Raw genomic sequence first — 11,173 nt, 5'->3', positions numbered from 1 at the left:
AAGAAAAACAACTTACTGAGGTTTGAAGAAGAAGGAACAACGCGGAGAAACTGGAAAGGGAGGGAGATTAGTTGAGAATACAAAAAACCCAGACAACATTATCAGCAAAAAGCGTAGGGAAGAAGCGAAGAGGTGAAGGGTTTAGGGTTTTGTGAAAGTATTAAGGGATAAGAACTACCATTGGATGTGAAGATCACTCATAAAGGGAACCATGGATGTCGCAAAGAAAAGATGCGACAGGATGTTACCACATGAATGTGCGACTTAGTACGTCAGGAAAGAGAAATTAGCAAACACGCGTCAGAAAACCACAAGTAAGCATTTATAATAGACACAATAGGATAAATCATACTCGTATCAGCGACGCCGTATCACACATTATCAGTGTTCTCTTACCGTTGAAGGGCCAATTAGCGAGCAGAAAATGTCAAAAAGGTGTCTGATTACCTAGGTGTAATAAATAGAAAGGGTTAAAATTAAACTATAGTGCAGGAAAAAGTTAAGATATATTAATAATTCTCAAGCCCACCCAGTTTTGTAGACAGGACGGACCTTAAATATTCATTTATTCGCATACAAGTAATCACCCTTTTCCTCATTCTATGCATAATCAAACACATTACATTGCACGTCCATCTCAAATATCAACTTTTAATACTATCGACAATAGTTTTATAATCACAGTTATGGAGTTGCAAACATAGTTATGGGGTTGCCATAATTATATCAACCCCACTCGAACTATCCTTGATCAAGTAGGGGGGATATTTTACCCGGTACTGTCTGCCTATAGACGTCAGATTAAAGGATGATGAAGAGGAGAATGACAACTTGGACACATAGGAGAAAATTGCCCTATTCTCCAGACGATTTGGGCAGCTTACCCCCTCAAACAGGTGACTGAAGGGTCCACCCTCAGTCTAAGTTGATCCAACTCAGCTTGTAGAATGTCCACCTTATCTTGCAACCGATCTAACTCTTGTCATTATTGTGATATTAGCAGATTATCTATATGGATCTTCCTGGTCAGCGCAGCTATCTCTGAAGCATGACGAGCCTTCAAATCATCTAACTCTTTAGTCTTGCGTTCTAGATCCCGATAAACTTTGTCCCTCGAAGAAGTCTCGAAACGAACTGGGGACGAGGATGCCGACAGTAGCATCTCCGGTTCCCTGTGCGGGGAACGATACAGGTCTAGAGCCTACGCCGCCACAACCAAAGTTTTCCTTGTCTCTCACAGCAATTGATCCCAGAAGGAAGGATCTGAGGCCATGAGTCTCTATAAGCCTATAGAGTAAAATAGAGCCAAGGCAAATGAAGATGGGTGTGGAAGGAAGCAAGAGCACAACTCTATTTAAGATGCCAAAAGGAGTCACGGGGTCACTGTAAGAAAGATCACGGGATCACTGTAAATGAAGTCACGGGATCACTGTAAAAGAAGTCGCGGGATCGCTGTAAAAGATGTCGCAAGATCATTGTAAGAGTCACTGCAGAGCTACCACAAAAGGTAGCAAAAGGTCAGATACAGACTTAGGTCTAGTCAGTAGGCTACACCTCCTTCGACTAGACTTGAAAGGGAGGCTAGTGATATGAGTTATGATAAGGGGGCCCCCTTGCAGGAGAAGGGAAGAAAGATAACGAGGATGAGGAAGGCGGAGAAGGGCAAGAGGAGGAGGAGCCACCCAAAAAAAGTTAGACTCGGCAAAGGGGATCATTACAAGCGTGGCTGACAGAGATAGGTCGAACGTGATAGACCGATCGAGCATATAGAACCGACCGCGCATGTAGAATGAGCTAAAACGACCGACCGAGTATGTTCGGTCGGTCAGAGAAAAGGATCGATCCAGTGTAAAGAAAGTTTTTCCATGCATGGTTTGGAACGTAGCAGAGTCACCCAAGTATATGAGTTTGGTAAGCAAAGACCAATCGAGCACGAGTACTCGACCGAGCATACATGGCCGACCCAACATAGAGAGTCGGCCGAATGTAAAAGTTCTTGGCCTTATACGCAGTAGACAAAAATCGGACGGAGGTAATATACCGATCAAGCCTATAAGCTTGGCGGGCAAAGGCAGACCGGGTTCCATAGATCGGCAGAACATAGATGCATTTAGTCTCATATAACCCTTAACCTACAGCTGCCTGAAGGAAGGGTTATCAGATAATGGTGTCTCAATAAACCCGACTAGATGATTCTGGTCAATGATGCAGGGTCGGACGTGCTCAATAGACTGACCGATCTTATGAGGTCGGTAGGCAAAGACCGGTCGAGTATAAGAGACCGATCGAAAGTAAAAGCACTTATCATTAAGATATCATGAAGGCCTATATACACCCTACCAATTAGTCTCGGTCGATAAGGTAGGACCGGCCAAATAGACCAGTCGATCGTAGAGGCGTTTAATGACATACGATCGACCGAAGGAAGAATTGAGGGGAGAGGGCGCCTTTATACGCCCGACCGATCAATCTCGGTCGGCAAGGTATGATCGCTTGGGTTCAATAGACAAGTCGAGTATGAGGAATAGATCGAACATAAGGATCTTCAACCTTACGTAGTTTCTTGCATATTTATAAAGAAGTCTTGGTCGGGTATAAATAGTCAATCGAGTATAGAATGCTGACTGAGACTAATACGGACAAAATGTATTCCGTATATATACAAAATAAGCTTATGTGACTAACCAGGTATATGTAATAGGTGAACCATAACAATTAAGCTATCATATGATAGCTTAATCAATTTGGCGGCAAATATCTTCTAGAATTCTCCGCAAGTATGCTAAACGACAAAGAAAGTACATCTGGGACAAGAAAAAGATTCCTTAAATTATTATGATAATTCTGGCTTACGCCATCTCTTAACAAACTTTAATAAACCGGGGTCTACCTCATGACTGTGGAGGTTAGATGAGGTGGAATAAAAAGGAGAATCCTCTCCACTAGCAAGGTAAGCAAACATACACATTGCATCCAGATTAAACCGTAATTTTCATATCTACTTCTTCTACTTCTCGCTAGAGACAAACTTGAGCGTCGGAGGGCCTAGCCAGGGATTCCCACCCCGGTCTTATGTCACTAATGGTTTGTCGGTCGGTCTCATTGTGTGCAGGAAGACGAGATCATCTCATCCACCGGATAGCAGAGTTTCCACTGATCCCCGGAGCCACTTCATCGGAGTTTCCTTTTGTGAGGTATCATTCATAAGATCCGCTTTGGTTTTCTTGGATCAATTGTCTGGCATTAGAGCGTCAGTGAGGTCCGCTGTGGTTTTCTCGGATCCCCTCATGTTCATCAAAATCGTTATTCGCCGTCACCCATTGTCGCCCAATGCTTCATCTCGCAAGCTCTAAGACAGGATCACTGTGGATTGTATTTGATGTGTGGATTGTATGATACCATCATTTGTGATGATTTTTTTATATATTTGAAAAATATATATGGGAATAGCGTGTAAATGATATGAATCTGGCTATTTTTTTTCATTTTCTGTCGGAATACCGATGGAAACTATTTCGTCGGTGGTTATCGAAACTTATGGAATTCGATAGATTACCGACGGAACTAGCGTTTCCGTTGGTAATCACCAATAGAAATAAGGTTGTTGTCGGTGATTACCGACGGAAAATGGTAATTCCGTCGGTAATCATCGAACTGGAACAGGATGTTTCGATACATTGCCGACGGAAATGTTCATTCCGTCGGTATCACCGACGGAAGGTTTTTTCCATCGTCACCGACGGATAATTTAATTTGTGATATATTACGACGGAATAGTAAATTCGTGGGTCATCGAATATTTTCCTGATGTAAATTATTCCGTCGAAATTCTGTCGGTATTAGCATATACCGACGGATATTTCCGTCGGTAATACTATTTTTTTTGTAGTGTAGGTGGAAATCCAGCAGCACCTCGAAGGCCGACACGAGGCACTTGCACGTGACCTCTATGTCAAAGAGGATGAAGCTAGAGGAAGGACCAGTGATCACCATCCCCTTGACCGAGAGCCATAAGAATAGCTCCTCCTGTGGCCATCCGACCACCCTCGGAGTCCATCGTAACTGAGGTTGCCCAGCACCTCACTATCGAACTAGGCATGCCCATCGTAGTAGTGAGCATAGCAGGGGCGTAGTAGTCCAAACATGGTGTCTCCCAAGAAGGATTGGCCGACTTTAGGGCCTCCCTATTCTAGGGCATCCATATTATTAAGATTTTATATTTATATTTGAGGATTTTAATAAATTTGATAATGGATCAATTTTGTTGACAGATCATAAGATATTTTATTTTTAATCGGTATGGCAAAAAAAAACCTTAAACAAGTCTTTTTTTTATTATTAATATCTCTTTTTATTAATTTTAATCAATTCATGATTTGAAATTATTCAAATTTATCCTCATTTTTTAACGTAATACTTTTACTTCGTATCTTATATTTATCCTTACCTTGTTATTTATAACATTCCACCTATTTTATAATTGCGCATGGACAATGATACACATCTCGACTAAACCTTTTGCATCCACAATTCATTATATTCATCCATTAAAAATCAATTTGAGTAAAAAAAAGCTGATTCACTTTTTCCTTTTCAATTCTTTGATTCTCTCTCAAACAAACCTATCTCTAATATTCTACCCTATATTTCGCCTCATTGCTACGTCGACTTCAAATCGCAACAGAGAAACTCTCTAGAGAGATCAACAGTCTGAGACTCTTTGATCTTCGGCTCCAAGTCTCCAATCTCGAATCCCATCAATCCACTAGTTCAGCACTGATAGTCTCCAATTAGCCTAGGGCCTTTAATTTTCTAGAGACGACCCTGGATTCAATGTCCTTGGGGGTTAGCTCGCTGGGGAGGCCGTGGGTCCAAAGGAGGTCATGGATGGTGGTGGTTTCGAAGGTCTCCACCCGAGTAGGAGGAGGAATCAGAATAAGAGTCGCTTCGGTAAAATAGGAATAAGAGTCCCTGAGCGTGGAGCTGGGAAAAAGGGTTAGGGTTAAAACAAAATAGGGATTGGGTAAAATAAATCAGTTCAACTTATAACTTATATAATATAACCAGTTCAAATTTATTACTTCAACATTCAACCATTATAATTTTTTATAACTTATTACTTTATCAAATAAGTATTATGAAATAAAATATCATTTATAATTAAAAGTGAAACCTACTTTCTAAATTGATGAAGTCTAAAATAGTATTTACTTTATCAAGTTTTAATCGAAGTTGATTATCATATATTACTTCATAATTAGTATCCCTAAAGTAACTAGTAATAAAGTCTATCATCAAAATTCTACTAGTGTTAGATTTATTTATGGACTAAAACAAGCCTCTAAATCTTGGAATTATATCTTTGATGAAACGATCAAATCCTATGGGTTTGCTCAAAATATTGATAAACCTTGTGTATACAAACACATCAAAGATAAAAAAAAAAAAAAAAGTGGTATTTATCGTGCTTTACGTAGACAACATTTTATTCATTAGGAATGATGTGGAAAAATTGTCTAATGTAAAGGGTTGGTTAGCCAACCAATTCCAGATGAAAGATTTGGAAAAAGCAAATTATATTCTTGAAATTTGAATCATTCAAGATTGCAAGAATAAATTGTTGGCATTGTCTCAAGCAACTTACATTGATAACATGCTATTGCATTATAGAACGCAAGATTCCAAGAAGAATTTTCTACCAACCCAACATGGAATCATCCTCTCCAAGGAGCAGTGTCCAAACACACCTCAAGAGGTTCAGGACATGAGATGTGTCCCTATGTCTCTATAGTAGATAGTCTTATGTATGCAATGTTGTGCACTATCAGATACAAGAAATTATATGCTTGTCTAATCGGGTGGAGACCTCAAAATAGATGGTTACACTGATTCTGATTTTCAATCAGATTGAGATACTCGTAAATCAATATTTGGATCAATGTATACTCTTGGTGGTGGTTCCATTGTCTGGAGAAGCATCAAGCAATCTAGCACGATCGACTCGACCATGGAGGTTAAATATATAGCCGCTTCTGAAGCTTCTAAGGAGGCAGTATGGCTCAAGAAATTTCTATCTGAACTAGAAGTTGTTCCTAGTATAGATAGGCCACTCACATTATGGTGTGAAAATAGTGGAGCAGTGGCTAATTCGAAGGAACCTCGTAGTCACAAGAGATCAAAGCATATTGAAAGGAAGTACCATTTGATTTGAGAGGTAGTGCAAAGAGGCGATACTTCCATTCTTAAGATTAAGTTTGCTGATAACCTTGCCAATCCATTCATCAAGACACTGCCTGCAAAAATGTTTGAAAGGCATATGCTGAATGTAAGACTTAGAGATATGTCCCACATGTATTAGGGCTAGTGGAAGATTATTAGGGATAGTACGCTTAAAGCATTGTAAACATACTATGTTTTTATTTTTAATAAATGTGACACTTATTATTGAACATTTTTGCTTGAAACTCATTATCTTGAATATTATATTAAAATCCATGTAACCATAATTTTAGTATATATAAGAGTTATATATACAAGTGGATTAAAATTATGGATAATAAACTTAAACTGAGTATGTGATGAAATTAATTAAAGCATGGGGGTCTTTAATTAAACCATCACTAATGTGGCCCAAGAACATTATAAATGTGGTCGTCTTATCTAGACTCTTGATGTGGAGACATCTAGATGAAGGCATTATATATAATATGATTATATAGGGCTTTGATCGATTTAATTATTAATTTAATAATTAATTCCATTATTAATATGAAATTTTAATTAAATCATAAGATGATCATATATGGGCAAATCTTAATCCTGATGTAATTATAGACTCCTATTCATTCTAATATCATTCTGAATTTTCTTATTTAAAGTTTTCAATTATGCATTCTCAACACTTGCATTTTAGATTTATATTTGAAATGATTGGCAGGGAATATGAATTCACAGATATGGAATCCATTCCTTCCTACGAAAGTAGACGGACGATTCCCTCATTTGTTAATTCTGGAATGTTGGACCCAACTAATTTAAAATACTCCTAGCTATAAATTATGAATTATCAATGGAGGATTAGTCCATATATAATGACTAAATCAATAAAACTCCTCTTTTAGTAGAGTAAAATATTTCATAGTGAAAAAGAGTACAATTTCATATTTTTAGTAGAGTAATAATGGAATTAATAAGTTGGATAAATTAATTAAAGAGTTTAATTATTTATCTAATTTATTGGAGCTTTTAATTATGATGAGCCCATGGTCCCCTTACGCCTTCTTAATAATTAATAGACTAGAAAGACAATTTAGAAATCAAATCTAAAAATGAAAAAATATTTCCATATATTCAAAGCTTGTAGTGATAAAGAACCTTGCAAATGGATCGTCTTGAAATTCAGCTTGGGGAAGGGTATTGATACCACACTCAAATAAGATGAGAAGGTGAGTGATAAGTCATGGGGTTTGATTGCCACAAGTTGCCTTGATAAGATCAGAATTAGTTCTTTGCCTAAGAACTAGAAAGAAGCTCTCACGCAAGAGAAACTCAAATTTTCATTCAAACTCACATGATTTACCATACAAGAGTTCTTCTATTTAACACCCCCTAAGATCCACTATGCACTAATTATGCAATATATATCATGCTTGCATGCATGGTATTTACTATCCACTAATACAACCACTAATCCTTAATACTAGCTTAATGCAACCATGCACGCATGGTATTTTAATACTAGCTTAGGAACTCTCCAAAAATACATTAAAAACCCACAAAAGACATCAAAAATCACTTTAGAAAAACCCTCCCAAGTATGTATATGAAAAATGGTCCTCATGTTGGTTCAATTTCACTTTTAAATCGAAGGAATGTGATCAATTTAGTTGTTGCCTCCATTGTGCATTGATCTTCCTTTTCCTTGAGCCACATTATTAAACCTTCCAAAGCTTGCTCCATTCTCTTAGTCTTGGACCTTGTAATGGGTCCCCCAATTCCCTTCAATGCCTCTTCTTGGCTCACATCATTCCTGTTGGTTAATCCTAGGAAAACATACTGGTTCCACTGTACAAAATTTTTTGTACAAGTGTCGAACCTTTCCTTAAATAACCTATTGTGTTCTTTAGAAGTTAAATTAGGAATCGCAGACGGAACTTAACATCATTGATTCCAAATTTATCTTATCTGTTCTTAATGGTTTAGATTTGAATTGCAAGCGGAACTTAACACTATTGATTCAAATCTACCTAGATTATTAATTCCATAAATATTAATTTTCAAAATTGGCTTCCAGGACTAGATGACGAGGCACATGACCTTCTTGGATATGGGAGCAACCACCACCGCCTAGGCAAATCCTTTTAAGGAAAGCTAATATTTATTTCCTTAAATAACTCTAGGTTAACCAAAAAGAACAATCGAATCACAAGTTCGAAAAAGAAGAAAACACAAACTCGAAGAACTATTTTGAAAAACTAGATCTAATTGCCTCTTGTATTTAGAATTCTTACAAATAGAAAAACTAGCATGATGCGGAAAACAATTGCTAATTATACATTCTCTTTGTATGCTAATGACCTCGAGATCTTCTGCCGTATTCCTCGCCTCTCCTTGGGCGTCGTGTGGGCGACGATCCTCCAAGATGAACACCACCCAAAAGCTTCCTCCTTCTTCTTCTAAAATCCGGCCACCACCACCACCAAGGAGAAGAGAGCAAAGGGAGAGGAAGAAGGGAGAGGGTCGGCCACACCAAGAGATCACCCAAGCAAAGGAATAAGAGTTGTATCTCATGAAGCCCCCTCACCCCTTCTTTTATATTACTTGCCCAAGGCAAATAAGGAAAAACCTTTTACAAAAAATAAAATCATCCAAGAGTTTTTCCTTTTCCCTTTATATTTTTCCTTTTCTTTCCTCTTGATTGAATCAATCACCAATCAATGGTTATGATCAATCCTATTTGGTTTAGGATTGAATTTGGTTTAATCCTATTGGTCGGCCCTTGCTTGGGCACCAAGCAAGGTGGCCTGCCACAATTAAAAGGAAAGGAAAAATAATTTTTTTAAATTTTACAAGAAGAAATCCTCTTATAAAATTTACAAGATCTCTTTCCTAAAGTATGAGTTAAAAAAGGAAAGTTTCTAAAAATTAAAACCATATTTTAAAATTTAAAAACTCTCTTATAAAATTTCCTTTTTTAACATGATGATAGAAAATTTTAATTTTAAAATTTATCTCCCTTTTTTAAACCATGAGGATGGTTAAAAACGGAAAGTTTTAAAACTTTTAAAACTCTCTATTAAAACATGTGGCCAAATTCAAATAAGCAAAGTTTTAAAAAATTAAAAACTCTCTTTTAAAACTTATAGTTTTCTACAAAGGGAAGATTTTAAAAATTCAAAACAACCCTCCCTTTTTAAATTATTATGGCCTGCCCCTACAAGCTTGGTCACCAAGCAATAGGGTCGGCCCCTTCAAGAGGATGAGGCCGACCATTGCTTGGTCACCAAGCAATGGTCCGGCTCCCTTCTTGGACACCAAGAAGAGCCTTACATTTGGATGGACTTGAGGCTATAATGAGGCTACGACAGAGACCTAAATAAGAAATTGGTTTTGGCCTTCCGATGAGCTTGAGTATCCCGTGCTCGCCAGGAACACACAACTCAAGTTCATCGATAATAACTCATTCCACTAGAGAGTTATTACTGCACTATCGCACCAATCCCAAATTACATTATATGCTCCTTCTTATCATGAGTGTGTTAGTCTCCCTGTGTTTAAGATTACGAATGTCCACTAATTAAGTAAATTACTGACAACTCACTTAATTAATATCTAGCTCCAAGAGTAGTACCACTCAACTTTATTGTCATATTGGACAAGGTCCACCTGCAGGGTTTAACATGGCAATACTTATGAGCTCCTCTTGGGGACATTCTCAACCTAGATAACTAGGACACAGATTCCTTCTATAATCAGCAACACACACTATAAGTAATATCATTTCCCAACTTATTGGGCATATTGATTCATCGAGCTAAACCTTACCCATTAATAAGTCAAAGAAATAAATATTAAATATATGTGCTCGTTATTATATTAGAATTAAGAGCACACACTTCCATAATAACTAAGGTCTAGTTCTTTTACTAAGTCAGTACTAAAAGAACTTACCTAAATGGACCTACTCAATAAATTTAAAGTGTATCAGTGTAATTTATTAGTCAAGATAAACTAATACTTAATTACACTACGACTATTCTGATGGTCTGTTCCTTTCCATTTTAGTCGTGAGCAGCTTGTTTATAATTTATAGAGAACTGGCAACATGATCTTCTGAGTGTGACACCACACTCCATGTTGTCTACTATATAAATTAATTGAACAATTACATTTAACAAATAAATGTAGATATTGACCAATGTGATTCTTTTATTTCAACAAATAAATGTTTACAAAAGCTAGGCTTTTAGTATACACTCTAACAATCTCCCACTTATACTAAAAGACTAAGCTGCCATATCTGTTGCCTTACATCTGATTTCCATCCCCTCCACATGCCGATCAAAAGCTTTCGCCGGAAGGGTCTTTGTGAAAGGATCTGCTAGGTTATCTTCTGATACAATTTTGGCGACGACAACTTCTCCTCGCTTGACGATGTCTCGTATCAGGTGGTACTTGCGCTCTATATGTTTACTTGCCTTATGAGCTCGTGGTTCCTTCGAGTTTGCAACTACACCGCTATTATCACAATAAATTGTGATGATCTTGGGCAAACCAGGAATCACATCTAAGTCCAATAGAAAGTTCTTGAGTCATATAGCTTCTTTGGCTGCCTCAGATGCTGCCATATACTCCGCTTCCATGATTGAGTCTGAGACGCATTTCTGCTTAACACTCCTCCAAGCAATGGCTCCACCTCCTAGAGTAAACACATAGCCTGATGTAGACTTACTATTATCCCTATCTGATTGGAAATCCGAATCCGTGTAACCCACAGGGAGCAAATTGTCTGCTTGGTAGACTAGCATATAATCTCTAGTCCTTCTCAGGTACTTTAAAATATGTTTCACAGCAGTCTAATCTCCTTGTCCAGGGTTACTCTAATATCTGCTAACCATGCCCATGACAAAACAGATATAAGGTCTCGTACCCAGCATTGCATACATAAGGCTTC

This window comes from Zingiber officinale, chromosome 3B, assembly GCF_018446385.1.
Source record: "Zingiber officinale cultivar Zhangliang chromosome 3B, Zo_v1.1, whole genome shotgun sequence".
Classification (NCBI taxonomy): domain Eukaryota; kingdom Viridiplantae; phylum Streptophyta; class Magnoliopsida; order Zingiberales; family Zingiberaceae; genus Zingiber; species Zingiber officinale.
This window is presented reverse-complemented; position numbering follows the sequence as displayed.